The 16,280-nt window shown below is 35.0% G+C and overlaps 1 protein-coding gene and 2 long non-coding RNA genes across 5 annotated transcripts in view; 2 read left to right on the top strand and 1 right to left on the bottom strand.

The window, feature by feature from the left end:
* LOC138190922 (uncharacterized) overlaps positions 1-9,524 on the top strand; it is a 121,651-nt gene extending 112,127 nt beyond the window's left edge. Inside the window, exon 2 of the long non-coding RNA XR_011177040.1 lies at positions 9,408-9,524. This is a non-coding gene — a long non-coding RNA (uncharacterized lncRNA). The remainder of the gene's footprint in view (positions 1-9,407) is intronic.
* The window catches only part of LOC124218795 (DNA mismatch repair protein MutL), a 79,331-nt gene that overhangs the window by 3,176 nt on the left and 59,875 nt on the right, over positions 1-16,280 (bottom strand). The window lies entirely within an intron of this gene.
* Positions 529-3,113, top strand: LOC138190925 (uncharacterized). Its single transcript, XR_011177042.1, has 3 exons — positions 529-595; positions 1,863-2,027; positions 2,981-3,113. It is a non-coding gene; the product is annotated as an uncharacterized lncRNA (long non-coding RNA).

Here is a 16,280-nt window from a genome sequence, read left to right as displayed (position 1 = left end):
TACCGATCGGTAAATCGTTTGAGTGAGTTGATATATCGAAAGAATTATGCCTCCACTCGAACGAACCGTATAGATTGTTTACGTCAAAAATACATGAGATACGATTCCACGTTACTAGGATCGAAATCTTTTCCCCCATAAACCTGTTATTGGCCTGAGCCTGTCGATTAGAACATTGTGCTACGCCGCCTCGAATGCTCCTTTCAGTCAATAACGCCATTTCAAGGTCGTCTAAAAGTTGTAAATTTACTCTAGTATGCTTGAGCATCGCGTCAAAAGCAAGTCCCGGTGCTGTATAGTAGTGCAACGGATCTAAATGATATGTCTTGAGGCATCTGGTGAGATCACCGTTTTTGCATTTATCAATCTCTATAGTCCTCTATTGACTTTAAACGTAATTCTCCCTAAACATTTTCAGCATGCTCGTAATCGACGTTTGAAATATTTGCATTACAGAGGTGTGAGTAGCAATGCTTCTTTGCAGGTAGCTGAGTTGCATCGAGCCGCCCTTGGACATTCGACGTATTCATGGGGAAAAACGCCTTTGCGGATCATCAAACTGAACTGAGTCGGGTTATTGTAGAATTTACGCGTTGTGAGTTTATCTGCATCATTCAAATATGAGGAAAGTTTATCGATGCTGCTAGCCATAAAAATCAAAAGGAATTGATGAATCTCAAACGCATTATTGTTCCATTAACGCGTTTTCGTGAATGACATATATTTTTCTTTATCTATGGGCAGCAGTGTAATTTACGGGGAAAAGTTGATGCTAGGGATTTTATTCAAAATTGCGTATCCAATAGGGCGGACTAATTGTGAAAAACTGATGGAATTGTGAATCGTTTTAATGTTTATAACGGCCAGGAATATGAATATTTTTACATACGTTAATTCCAAATTAATCTGTCTTGAAAGACATGTCAGAAATCAAAATTATCGCTTTACATAATGTCATCGTACTACAACAATGCGGATTGGAAAATGATATGCTGCATATCGCACTCTCAGTAGCTCCACTAGAATCTAGTGAAATTGCATTTTCAATCATGAATAAGCCAGGTTACATTACCTATATGGCATGAGAAGTAGTACGTGTAACAAAATGATAATCAGCAGACGTCAGAACAAGGAAAATGAACGAATGTCACCAAGAGCTTCACCGTCTATGGAGGAAACGGAAGTCTTTTCATGTTACCGGGAACTCTCATCTTGGTAATATCAGGGAATCAATTGAGTGGAATATATTTTTATCTACAATGTTTAACACTAATAGTGCTTGGTACAGTACCTCCTCGAATCTAATACCCCGCAATTGCTCCAGATATTATTCGATGGGAAGTATCCATGGTTCAAGTGATGATGATGATGATTATGGTATGAATCTTATAAGGTTTAAAATAATGAGGGGATATACTCAAGATTATCCACTAATAGCTCCTGAATTTTATGAATTGTTCGAACGGTTATTCTATGGGTTAGTTTCATGAGTTAGGTTGATGATATATAACATCATTACTTATTTGTGAAATATATTCTATGAATTCTGCTTTTACATTCCGATAAGGCTGTTCATATACAAAATTAATGGGTTATACGAGTTTCTGGAGATTTATATATTTCAGTCTTTTTCTGATTTCTTACCCGAACCTCATTTTCAGTCACATCGTGAGTGGGGTTATTGTTTGAGCGGCAGAGAAGAAAAAAGATCCTTGTAGTAATTGGTCAGTTTCCTCTACCTCAAACATCATTGGTTGATGCTGATGTGAAGGGGTTGAGTCTTTAGGATGTTAAGCATCCTATTTAAACCCACATCTTCTGAAAACTTGTTTCCATTTTTCAAACTTTTTCACATCACGCAGAGTAGCAGGAAAATTGATACCTGTGCAGTCACATCTTTCCCACTCTTGGACTTTATCGCCACCGCCCCCGCATACTTGGATAATATGTCGATGATTGTGATGTATCCTCTCGGCGTTAACGTTGACTTGGTGGATGGCTGCAGTGACGAACCAGAGAAGATTTCTGTGAGTACCGAGTTTCATTATCTTGCTCACTACAGATGTTTTTTATCTTAACATGTTTAAGAGTTTTTGAGTCGCTTAATTATTTATGTTCATATGTGCAAAGAAAAAGTTTGCAAGTTTTGAGAATTCTTCATTTTGATTTATTGTTCATTAGACTGGGCCAAAAAAATTGACTATTTTTTTTTTTTGAAAAATATATTAAGAATATCATTCAGTATGGCAAAAAAAAAAATTCATGAAATTTTAAGCCCTTAATATTAACTTTAAGCCCTTAATATTAACTTTCAGAGGTCTATCATCGCTATTTTTGATTTTTAGTAATAATTTGATGTTTTACGTTAGAACTGTCGAAATATTGAAGTGAAAAAATTTATGTTCACTTATCCCTTTATAAAATTAAATTCCCTACAAAAAAGGTCTGATTAGATTTTTGTCAGACAAGCCGTTTCCGAGTAATTAAGCTTAATAAATTGATATAATTTCTCGAGAATTAATCGAGAATTAATCGAGAATTAATCGAGAATTAATCGAGAAATTATATCAATTTATTAAGCTTAATTACTCGGAAACGGCTTGTGTGACAAAAATCTATAATCAGACCTTTTTTGTAGGGAATTTAATTTTATAAAGGGATAAGTGAACATAAATTTTTTCACTTCAATATTTCGACAGTTCTGACGTAAAACATCAAATTATTACTAAAAACCAAAAATAGCGATGATGGACCTCTTAAAGTTAATATTAAGGGCTTAAAATTTCATGAAATTTTTTTTTTGCCATACTGAATGATATTCTCAATATATTTTTCAAAAAAAAAATAGTCAATTTTTTTGGCCCAGTCTATTGTTCATTGTTCGTGATAGTGTTCTCGAATCAAGGTTTTCGCTCTTTTTTATTTGAAGTGTTTTGTGTAGCATTTTAATTTGAATTTGGTTGTTTATCCTTGTTTACAGTACCTGTTGAGGACTCTAGGGTAACTTGAAATTAACGAATTTAAGAAACGACGCCAAGATAGGGCGGAAATTCGAATCGAAATTGCATATTTTCGAGGACTAGTTGACGACTGCCAATGGCACGGTGACGATTGCATTGATTTTTTCGGGATCAGATGGTTGATCGAGGGGCGGTGGGGGCACCACTGCCCCTTTGTGGATTGGGCTCACCCGGCGCGGCAAGCGCGGGAGAGGCTCTGGGCGGCTTACAGCCCCAATTACTAAACCATCCACAACGACTCTTTTTTAAATGTGAATAAAATAAAACAAAGGGTTATATGTCAACACGTTATATATCATATTTGATGGTGTCTATGTATTAAAACTCATTTCCCCTCCAAATAGTTTGTAAGTTAGTTATAGATTATTTTCAGGTTTAGCTGTGAATTTTCTTTTCTGAATATAGCGACGTTTATCCTGGTTACATAATGCTGGTAAAATTTGTTTCGATGTTGTGTTTTGATCCTTTTGTTTGGGGATTCTTCTGAGAAATTTTTAATGGCATTTTTCTGGGGATCGTTTCTTTGTGCAGTTTGGAATCACAGATTTTTTTGGTACGTGATATTTGATTATTGCTGTTATTATTGTTGTTGTTGTCGTTGTCGTTGTTGTAATTGTCATTGTCATTGTCATTGTCGTCGTTGTCTTCGTTGTCGTCGTTGTCGTTGTTGTTGATGTCGTTGTTATTATTATTATTATTATTATTATATCGAGTAATTATTCATATTTATTCGTTTACCACGAGAAAATTTTTAGGAAAATGAAAAAAAGTTTTCAGAAAACTTTTTTCCCATTTGATTAACACGTAAAAAAAGTTTTCAGAAAACGAAAAAAAGTTTTCAGAAAATGAAAAAAGTTTTCCGAAAATGAAAAAAAGTTTTCCAAAAAATAAAATGAACATTAATCGTATGGATAAATTGTAGATTATTATTGTTACTGTTATTATTATTATCATCATTTTTATTGTTGTTATTATTATTATTATTGATAATGCGTTACACCTGTATGCATAAGGGAAGAGAATGTGGAGATATTTTGTATAATTGAATATTTCATTGTAATTCTCAGACGATTCACTGTTTCCGTGTAAAAATGTGCATGCAGCGGGGTGCAAGCCGGTGTGTTTACCCATCCAAGGATTGTGAGTGCGGTGAGGTTGCAAAATTGATCAATATGGCTGCTCATCTGACTAGGCAAAAATCAAAAACCTGCAGACCCCAACCAACGTGGGGCATGTGATGGGAAAAAATCGGTCAACGAAAAAGCAGGTAGTGAGCAGCGTTTGACGGGGGAAAAATCAAAATGGGTGCGAGAGCCCCTCTAAAAAATCAAAAACCTGTACACCCCCACCAACGTGGGGCATGTGATGGGGAAAAAATCGGTCAACGAAAAAGCAGGTAGTGAACACCGTTTGACGGGGGAAAAATCAAAATGGCTGCTCATCTGACCAAGCAAAAATCACAGACCTGCACACCCCAACCAACGTGGGGTATATGATGGGGAAAAATCGGACAACGAAAAACCAGGTAAAGGCTTACCCGACTATAAGATTGCGTGAAAGGAGGGTCAAGAGTTTAACAGTCGGATACAATGCGGGTTCTGAACCATTCTATGGTAACATACTGACTGTCGGTAAGGTAGGATTCAGGATACAATGCCGTTTTGGGATCATTCTGTGGTCCAGAACCGGCATATCCCTACTACTCACAACTCAATCAGCGGCTTCAGAATACTCATACATATAAATTAGATATTATAAAAAGTGTATCATCAATTTCAATGCGGCTTTTTTTCCTGAAATTCATGCTTCATATGTGTGCAATATTCAAAATGTCATCTGCATAAGATCTATGATAATGTTCGACTGTAATGATAGGGTTTATGCAACAATATATAATAAGTGTTACGGGCAACATGAGTAGGCAGCCAGTAAATATTTCTAGCGTAGAACAATGCCACGAGAAAAAAAAATCCGATTAATATATCAAAAATACCACAAACTATTTCCAATATTTGAAAAAATTTGTACGTGCTGCAAATTCGATTTCGAAAAATTAGTCATATGAATTTTGCGATACCTCATTTGTTTGGATGAAAAAAAATTAAACAGACCTTACCACATTTGGTTCATTTTTTATTTTTGATAGTTAAATTTGATGCAACAAATTCCCGATATTGAAAAAGTTTCAGCTCTGGGACATTGTTGCTTCATATAGGTAGAAATGAAGGTTGGGGATCCTCTTAAAATTGGTGGAAAATTGTACATTACCAGTAGAATTGCGTGAGATGAAGCTTATCCTGATACAATGAATCAAGACTATTTCGCTGCATCTAATAATAAGCTGCAAGCCAGAAACGTTATGACGAGTCATGATTTCAAGTTTGGAGATATAACATTTTGTCATCGAATCGACGATAATATCGAAATTGGCATGCCTGATTTAGAAAACGTGTTAATGGATTTATTTACGGATTTCACTTGGAATATACTAACGATTCACGAAGTATCAGTAGCAGTATTGCCTATTCAATAATAAATTTTGAATGTTTGTTTCTCATTCTAGAGATAATTTTGTCAAGTCGTGTTGTGACGGGGACATTTGTATTGCAGTCGTTGATTCTGTACGATCATTGAACTTATTATCGATTAACAGTCTTCTGAAATCAATCAAAATTTGGGTGATCAATAAGATTATAGTATTCGATAAATCAACAGAAACAGCTCGAATAATCTTAAAATGATCGCTCAACCAGAGCCTAGCGAAATAATTTGATCAGAAGGTACTACTACGAATTCCAATACAATGTAATGATTCAAATATAACCGTGCAATGAACACGCCACGAGCGGACGAGGTTAGACCCAGGGAGTGGGGCACCTGGTCACAAATTTAAGAAAAAGAAGTTGCTTGGTCTACGTCTCTCTAAGAGGAAGGAGGTGTGGAGGTTCCCCTCTCTGAAATTGAGGCTCAACAGATCGAAAATCGACGAACTAATAATAGAAAAGTAAATTCAAACCACGAGGACGAACATTTCAAATTAATTATTATACACTCCAAAAGTCAAGCCAAATTTAAAGAGAAACGACGTAAAACGAAGAAACAGCAAAAGTGATATCCAAGAATATAGTGCCTCGACCAAAGACAGTTATTTACAATTATTTATAATTTTAACAATATACACTAATTTTAACAATACACACTATTTTAAACAACATATACATGGAATGAATGAATTGTGGAATGGATGAATGAATAAATTTTAAACCAAATAACGGCTCGTGTTTTAATATATTTATAAATAAATTAAATTGCACTCTGTTATTCTTGCCTTATGAAATAGGTTAATAGTGGTTACGCATAATTTTAAATTTTCAAGAAAGTCTTATAAAAAATAGAAAAATTAGCTAATACAAGTAACAAAAAGTAACCAAACTTCAAGAAAGAAATGCCATTTGCTAGGGAAAAGAAAACAATTTCAACAAAGATATCGTTAAAATATAAAAGCTAAGCCTATAGTTATAGAAAAGAATTATATCGGGACAATCTCTTGAAACTTGAAAAGCAACTGCACATGCGCGAGTTTTATCGGCTGTTCGTGAGGACTGACCATCTCGACTTTCAGCTGTCAAACTATTTCTGGCGGTGATGTAGTTGATACGAATTTTTAAGGTTGGAATCTCGAATAATTGAGGTAGTAACTCGGAAAGGTTTGGGAAGCATTTGTTATTAGGTCGGAACGTTAATTCTTCAAAGAACGGTCGGAATTTAATGCCTATGCTCTTTGAAAATTCAAACATACACATTTTGTTGGCCTCCTGCATCACAGACAAAAATATCTAACAAATCAAAATGGTTTGTTAACTTAACGAACGTCACTATACCCCCAAAAGTTATTGAAACTGTAAGTTTGGGACCAAAACATGGAATTTCCATAAAAAACAAGGCAATACCTACATCCAATCTCATAGCTGATTTTGAATCTTGCGCTCATAAAATTCCTCTCTAGTCACGCAATCGAGCTAGAATTGATTTTTCTAATAAAATTAACAACTTTAAACACAATCCCCGAATAACAGGTGAATTCAACACAAGAGCACTCAACACTATTAAAGACTTCCGGGCTTCTCACCCTGGGTTGTTGTTCTTAAAAGCTGACGAAGGTAATGCAACCGTTTGTATTACTCTCAATGACTATCGAATGAAAATGTCACAGCAACTATCAGAGCAAAACACGTATAAAATTGTCAAACATGATCTTACTTACACCATACAACAACGTGTTAATACACTAATTAATGGTTGGCACCAAAAAAACTTCATTACCAGACAATTCAAACGTAGCATCTACACTAATAATAGTGTGCCACTTAGAACTTGTGGCTTATCCAAGATTCATAAAATTGATGTCCCTGTGAGAGTATTGTGTCATTTTTAGATAGTCCAACTTATAAATTAGCCAAAATCTTAAATTCATGAATAAAATTGGGTTTGACAAGATCAGCTTCATACGTAAAAGACAGTTCCAATCTAGTCAACTCCATCAATGGGTTCAAATTGCCACCGGATTACATTTTAGTTTCCTTAGTTGTAGTATCACTCTACACTAATATACTGTTGAACGTGGCTATAGATTCGATAAAAAATCGTTGACGTGAACTATCACCGAACATCCCCGTACCACTCGAACAATTTTTAGTAGCTTCAAACATCTGCTTTGATGCTTCTATATTCAAATTCGATGATTAGATATTTTCCCAAATATTTGGATTACCAATGGGCTCTCCCTTATCTCCAATGTACCAGACATGATTATGGATGACCTTGAAGACCATTGCAGAAAAAACTGCCTTTTTTGTTACCTTTTTATTTTAGATATGTGGATGACATATTAACAGCCATTCCTAACATCCCACAACTATTAAAAAATTTCAATAGCTTTCACCAAGATTGCAATTCACCATAGAAATTGAACTTAATAACAAAATTAACTTCTTGGATGTAACAATCATCAATAACTCATATATTATCGAAACTGATTGGTTCCAAAAAACCACGTGGTCTGAACCATATTTGAACCTTCATTCACATCATCCTAGATCCTATAAAATTGGTACAATAAGTAACTTATTTGATAGGGGGATAAAATCAGCCAACAGTTGTTATCACGAAAGAAATCTCAAAATAATCAGAGATGTTTTAATTAAGAATGATTACCCGCCGGGCCTGTTATATAGAATCATGAATCAAAGGTACAAAAAAATCCGAGAACAAGATAACAATAACTCCTTGATCCCAACAAATAAAGACGACTTGACCTTTATTTTTATTTCATACCCTAATGATTTGTTTGAATCGCTAAACAGAACGTTTAAAAAATACAACGTACAATTTGTGGGTAAAAATGCCAATGACTTATGCTTGTTATTTGATACAGGGAAAGATAGACTACCATTTGAAAAACGATCAAACTTACAATTAGTATACAAAATCTGTTGCAAGGATTGCAACAAGCCGTATATTGGACAAACTAGCCGTTGCTTAAATGTACGAATTCATGAGCATAAAGTTAGATTAACAAAGTATACATAAATATGAATTATACTGTTGGTATATTTCGATTTTTAAGTTCAACAATTTGTGAATGATGCACAGCTCTTTGAATGGCGCCCAGGGTGGGTGCCCTTCTTGCTCCGCCCTAGGTACGCTATTCCGTCACAGCGATCGACCCCTGCTGTACTGAGCCGAAGGTCAAAATCACGCTGCTTCACCAACAATTTGATCTACCAAAGGGCAAGACTGCGCTGTTTTACCAGCAATTTCATCAAATGAAGGTCAAAATCACTCTGCTTTACTAACAATCTCGCTGTCATCCCTCTTACTGATGGTCGAACTATAGCGGAGACGCAAGCCCTTCTTTTCCCCGTGCGATCAACCTGCCAATCTCAGGAATGTTCTAGTTAACCTTGGGCAGCTTCGGACATGATACCAACCACCAACTACATTACATAATTAATAGTTCCGAGAATTGTTTTCACCATCCCGGATGTCGGCGTGATATCAACCGCCTCACATGTTTCTTACCATCATGACATGAATCACGTGACACTCTTCACCTCATGATTAGTTCTAAAAACTGTTTGTTATCTCTGATGTGATATTAACCACGTGACATTCATACCCCTCACCAAATTTTAAATTTTCAAATTCATGTGGTGAGTTTGAAGGAATCGTCTCACACGAGAATTTTTTAATGAATAAGAAGTTTCTTCTCTTCAAGCACTGTGTATATGGAGGACTATAATGTGTAGATGTTGTGCGAATCCTTGCTTCAAAAGGGTAAATACAACATCTACACATTATAGTCCTCCATATACACAGTGCTTGAAGAGAAGAAACTTCTTATTCACACATAAACCGGGCACAGGAAAACAAATTCGAACTCACTGGTGATGAGAGAAATTAACGACAACAGAGTCAGGGTGGATAGGTGGTCTAGTGGAGTAAGGCTCCGGTTAAGCATCTCTAGACGCCAGGTTCGATTCCTAGCTCCGTCGTTAATTTTTCGAAATCACCAATTTTTCGAATTTACATTCTTTCAGAATTTTTTAATATACGTATTGACCATTAGAATCATGGATTTCTCTAAACTGAATGAACTTGCACAGTTAGAGACATTTCAACCTTTGAAGAAGCTGGTCGATCTCGAAGCATATCTAGATAATCGAGGGAGTAGAATACGTCGAGTCAAGACGAAATTTGAAGCCAAAATAGTGATGAATCTGGAGGACGCGTTTACGGTTTGCATCCCAAAGCAACTAGTAAAAACCTTACACGAAGACGAAGAGCCCTTCCGAAGGATGATGACGGGTAGCAATGAGAGTCGGTAGCATCCATGCAAGATCTGAGAAATGAAAACCGTTGTACGATTGTCTTGGAAAAAATACATTTGAGTGGAATGAAAAGTGCAAGAGACCATTTGAGCAAGCAAAGAAAGAATTTAGGTCGAACCAATTATTAATTAATTATGACCCCAATAGGAAAATAGTTTTAACCAGTGACGCGTCGAATTACCGAATCTCAGCTGTACTAGCACATGAAACGCCAAAAGGCAAGAAACCCATTGCGTACGCGGTAAAGGCATTAAATAAAAGGGCGTAAGTGCATGCAATAATTGATAAGGAAACAAAAGCTATTATCTTCGGAATCATGAAATTCTACGACTATTTGTACGACCAAAAATTCATTCTGAAAACATCATGAATTACTACTGCAAATTTTCACGCTCAACAACGATATCCCAATAATGGCCACTAGAAGATTGCAACGATATTCACATTTTCTAAATGCGTTTCGTTATAATATCAACTATGTTGGTGAATCCAGCAAAACTAAAAAATTTATAAAAAGAATAATCGTGTGTAAATTAATTAATTGATTAAAATTTTATGTCTGTACATTGAAAGTGGTAAGCCAATAGTCGAGGAAGATTGAAGAACTCGCATCGATTATATGCTACGTTAAAATTGGATGGTTATGCAAAAAAAAAATTATAGATGAATACACAGCCTATGACATCCGGAAAAATGATCTAGTAATTCAACAAAACACTGTATAATGTGGGGGTATAGGGTGGTGAAACCCATGAAATTAACCCTTAACCCTGAAAGGTTTGTTCGCTACCCTTATCCTGGAAACCTGGGTTTCTTTTGTCCGGCGCTTTTTTCACCAAGTTAATCTATTATGAAAAATCTAGCAAAATTTACATACCTTCTTCCAACGTTCCACTATAACCGTCACTCGTTCCATGTCAAACCGTACACTAAATTTTAATCAATGACTTCAAGTTTTTTAAAATTTTACAGACAAATTCTACTAATGAAATAATGGAACGTGTTTCGCGAAAAAAATTTGCTATTTTTTTTTTAAGAAAATATGCAAGGTTGAAAATTGCAGGAAATCACAAAAAACGTTGAGCATGCGAACATTCAAACTACTGTATTTTCGAATCCATTAGACGTACGAAAAAATGCAACAGATCGATTTTCAAGATTTTAAGTCATTCTATGCAGTTGCATATTGCAAATTTGCGTTTGATATGATTAAATAATTATTATTTTGCTTATAAATTTCATTTACTATTTTCATCATCAACTCATCAACTCCAAATTTTGAAAAAAATATCCTATTCCTACTTCAATTCTGAAGACACGGTAAAAATTTGAAAATCGAGTTCGAATGGGGTCTATCTTTTCTTAACACTCCAAAAAAGTGGGACCGCGCGGCAGTTTCTCCGACCAAACATCGCAGATAAAGTTAATACAAAATTAGACCGGCAAATTTCAAATAAAAAAGGGAAGAGATAAAAAAAAAAATATAGCTGATACAAAGATCTGTGAAAGGAGCGAAAGTAACATAATAATTACAGGACCAGTAACATATAGAGTGGGCTGAGAGTCAAGAGGATGAACGGCACACGGATGAAATAATCGAGCGACGCCGAAACGAGGCGGAAAAGAAAATTGTGGACGATGCAAGAAAATCATCACGATTAATTGCGATAAATTCCTTTCCTATGTTTCCTGTATTACTATTCTTAGCCCTCAGTTTTTACCCTCCATATTTAAAAGTTCGACATCGAAATTGGCGAACGAGTAGTCACAGTTTGCAGGGTTGAAAACGTTTGCCGCGTGCGTGGCGCAGACATCAATATTGAAAACCAATCAAAACAAATTAAAAAAGCCCAAATTAGACAAAAAATTATAGAGCAACAGAGGATCGAGGAAGATGCTGCACTAGAAACTTCGTATTATAGCGCAGGCAACTTTTGATCGTCATAAACACTGATAATCGTTGCGAAAAGGCATTCAAAACTTTGAGAGCGTTTTTTTCCTATTTAATTTTTTGGTTACTTTTGCACGATTTCTCGAAACCGGAGTTTTCGATTGACTTGAAATTTCAACATCTTCATTGCTTGCGTAATTTTTGGGCCAAACTCGGAAGTTGGCAGAAAAACTTAAGTTTCTTAATTATTAATTAACAAAGTTTCAAATTCTAATGGAAAATCGATGTTTTACCGAAAATGGTCGAATTTTAGTGATCTTATTTTTTCTCCGAGCATTGCCCTTTTGGGCAACTACAAGTCCTAGGAGCATTTCAGTAAAACTTGACTGAAATCGGTCCAATAGAACTCGAAATATCGCTGCAAAACGAGCATATGTAAAAAAAATTAGCTAACCATTGACTCCACATCCCGTCAACATTATCAAATTTATGTGATTAAAAAATGTGTTTTATACTATTCAAACCTATTAATAAACATTTTGCGAAAAGAAATTTTCTTACTGGCATTCATTTGTTCCTACTTAATTCCTGAAAAAGTGCTAGGATAATGCTTTTATTTAAACTGTTAATGGAAAATCTTTAACAAAAATTGAATCTGTAAAATTAAAAGACTCAAACGACGAGATGTTTCTCAGTTAAATAATCACAAATTAAACTTGTACGAGAAGACAGAAGAAGACCCACGTCCCACCACGTCCGGTTGGCGCTAATTCGGGACGTTACAAACTACATATTTGATTCGTTTAAACGCATGTTTTTGATTTGATTTTGATCCATCTCAAATTATGCAGGCCAGAAGAGGTCATATTCTAGAATTGGTCGTAACTGAAGTATGTTTTTCCTTGGCCAAAATTACGAGCAATTCTGGAACTTAACCTCTGCTCGTCTGCATGGTTTGAGATGGATTTAGCCGTGTATTCTTCTGGCAAATATGTTTGAACCGTATCTAGTTCAAAGCCTAAAACGTCATGTCAACCGCATATCGAAAAAGCAATGATGGAAGTGCGCGACATGTAATCGTGGCAACGGAGTTTTCACCTACAGATAACCCCATTTTTCCCGCTTGTCTTCCTCGTATCCCCAAATCTTTTTTCACTTCGTTGTATAAAGTTTTTTCGATAAAGGTGAGAAAAGAAAATAACACGATCAACGTTTTGGTATTGAAATTTTGAGGGTTGCAAATTTGGGTCAACCTCCTCTCAAACTGGTCGTAACAATTGAAATTAAATCAGTTCCAACAAATAAATGAAAAACACCTATCAGTTATATCAATAAAATATTATTTCTTCAACATATTAAAGGAGTATTTAAAGAAAACCATTCAAACAACTGCTAACTTATTATTTAAACAAAAGTCTTTAGCTTATAAATAATTCAGTTGTTTCTAGCCGTCACGATGTTTCGATATTTCCTCTGAAAGCAACTAGCTCTATTTTCAAAATATCAATTTATAATTAACAATAAAATTATCTTGAAGCAATCTTAAGTTTGCAGTAACAATTCTCTGATGATATTATTTCTATCATATCATATAACTTTTGAAAAATTACACGAAATAAAGATGTCATGTCATAATATCAGCTACTTGATTTTCTCCTTTCACACTATAAGGACCACAATAACATGATGGGAGGTAGCAGAAAAGACGGCTAATGGCAGTCTGGCAGGATGACAGAGGAAAAGTGAGTGGGGAAAACATCCGCCGGTTTTATTTTTGCTTCGTCTGGCAGCTCCGCTAAACTGAAAATTCAACCGTCAACCCACGAATATAAAGAGTAGAAATTGGAAACCCAGGTGTAGAGAACAGTGCATCAGTGAATTCCGGAAACTCTCAAGGAATAACCACCAAAATGGCAACAAGAGTCCTGAGAAAGGGAATTATAAGTATTTCAGGGCCAGACCCGTCTTTCAAACCAATCTGTAAAAAAAAGATGTTTCAGCAAATGTTCAAATCAACTGTAACGGAATGCCCGTTTTCCATCACAATAGAATAAATAAATTAAAAGAATAAATAATTTGGTGTATATAATCAAATTGTCGTTATTTTTATAAAAATGATAGAATGTGAGGAAAAGGAATATAAATAGATGTATGTTAAACTTATCAACAGCAATCCACGTCTGATTTTATCCTCATTTTTTGTCCAGTTTCGTCCGTTAATTTATTCGACTGTGCTGTGTTGTATTTCCGTATGTTCCTTTAAAGATACATATTTTTCCTTTTTTTCCTCTTTATGTGTAATTTAAGTGAATGTTCAACTTTAAAATTTAGTGAATTTGCGAATACACAATTAGTTTTTCTTTTACAAGCTCACCCCATTTTGATAAGTATATTTATGTGTTGGCCCATGTTAATCGTTTGGTCGCCGTCGAGGGAGTGAGAGCGAGAAACGGCGAGGACGAGGTTTATAGGCTACGACGGTCAAGCCTTTACATCTGCATTAAAATCTTATTGTGATTTAGGCGGGCTTATTCGACTGTTACACAACGGACTGCCTAGCGCCTGTGCAATCGACTCTGGTGAAATAAACGAACACCAGAATTACAGATTACATAAATGTGAATGGATGGTGAATGAGCGCCTATGATTGAGCCTGAGTTGTAGGTATGCTAAACTAACGAAGATAGAGTCATATATTATAGAAACGTAGGACTTACGGGCAGCTTGAAGCAAAGCTTTTCGCGACTCGTAAATCGGTAGGATGGCTCTACCGTCGGCCGACATTACAGTGGGTCTAGGAACAGTGTGGCTCAAACGCGTACCCCGTACTGATTGGCTTCTTCATTTTTAGGAAAACAATCTCGCGAATTTCAAAATATTAAGAAAATTACATACCAGCTTCAGAACTGTTTAGATTGTGATACTTGAAACTCACTCGGAAACTCGCAGAAAAAACTTGGTTTTTTTTTGAATAATTATTTTTGAAATAAATTATTTCTGATCAACATTTATTCAATGTTACTGTATCGACTATTTTACAACATTCTTCATAATTGTGATTTATACAAAAACAAGTTTTTATACACGTAAATAATCGTATATTTATAGTTCAAATTTTTTATCTTAATTTTACACAACTTTAATTCTACACATTTTTTTACAATGTATGCAAATTTTTATTGTCTTTTGATATTTTTACATTCATATTATATATCCCTCTATAGCCCAAACTTCAGGTATTGCGAAATTATTATTATTGCTGAATTGAGAGAATAAAAAATTTGAAAAAAAGAGTAGGTCGAAAAATTAACTTTTCCTTCAGAGAATCGCCATTTTTCTATTAAAATTGTGTTTTTCTTTGGATCCGGCCATAATGACATTCTTATCGATCAGGAAAACTGGTTTTGTCTTCGATTCGGATGGATGGGAGCACTAGACTCAGATCAACCGCGTCAACCCGTTCTTATTCACGGTGATATTTAGAGGCCCAAATCTTTTTAAATTTTTATTTTTTTTTACACAAAATGCTTTTGTTAACATTCTTGTAACATGAAAGAGAAGACTTTAAAAAATGGATGGTAAAATTATTTCCTTCTTCTTTCTTTATCAGTCCCGATAAACGCCCAAAATTTAGGCCTCTAGACTGTAATACCCCCTTAAATGTCTTATGGTTCGCGTATTCAAAATAATCCAGTATAATAAGTAAATAGTTCCTTTGATGTATCTGAAAATTTTCTTTAATGCAATCTAATCTGAATGTTTAAGTGTTAAATGTTCAGCAGCTATACTTACTGCATAAACTATATCTGGACAAGTTGCTGTCAGTAATTTATGTATTAAAATTCGCATAGCTTGTCTGTATGGAACATCATTAATAACTATTGCAACTTCACTTTCTTTTATCATGACTTCTTTCGATAAGAGTTGTGAATGAATTTGACTCCAACATTGCAAACTTATCTAAGATTATTTTGGCATGAGTACTTTAATTTAAAAAAACTAAAACAACTATCGAAACGAGTTACTTCAATTCCACTATAAAGATTCAAATTTATAAGATAATACATAATAGCGGCACATTAAATATTGAACAAAATTGGCACATTGTGGGACTTTGGACACTGGTAAAGTTAGCATCAAAGCTAATCGTCAATTTTCTTCTGACATACCTAATACTCTTTCACAATCAGGCCATTCTTAGAAGATTCCGAAATCACGAAAATCGCCAGAAAATAAAATTCGATCAATTTCCGTCTCCGAAACTAAACTCAATTCGAATAATCTGAACTCAACTCTTTTGGTGTCTCTTGGATAGCCCACTAACGCGCGTAAACGAGTATATGGCTTCTAAAAATTTTTGGATTGGAGTTAGAGAGAAACACTGTTAGAATAATCCGTAAATGCGTACTCAAATAAAGGTGAAATTGAAAAAATACATTTTGATAAGGTGGCATTTTTTTTTAAAAGTTGGTTACTGTT

Source organism: Neodiprion pinetum, chromosome 1 (assembly GCF_021155775.2).
Source record: "Neodiprion pinetum isolate iyNeoPine1 chromosome 1, iyNeoPine1.2, whole genome shotgun sequence".
Taxonomy (NCBI): domain Eukaryota; kingdom Metazoa; phylum Arthropoda; class Insecta; order Hymenoptera; family Diprionidae; genus Neodiprion; species Neodiprion pinetum.
Note: the sequence above shows the minus strand (reverse complement) of the source record. Positions and strands in the feature narration are given on the sequence as shown.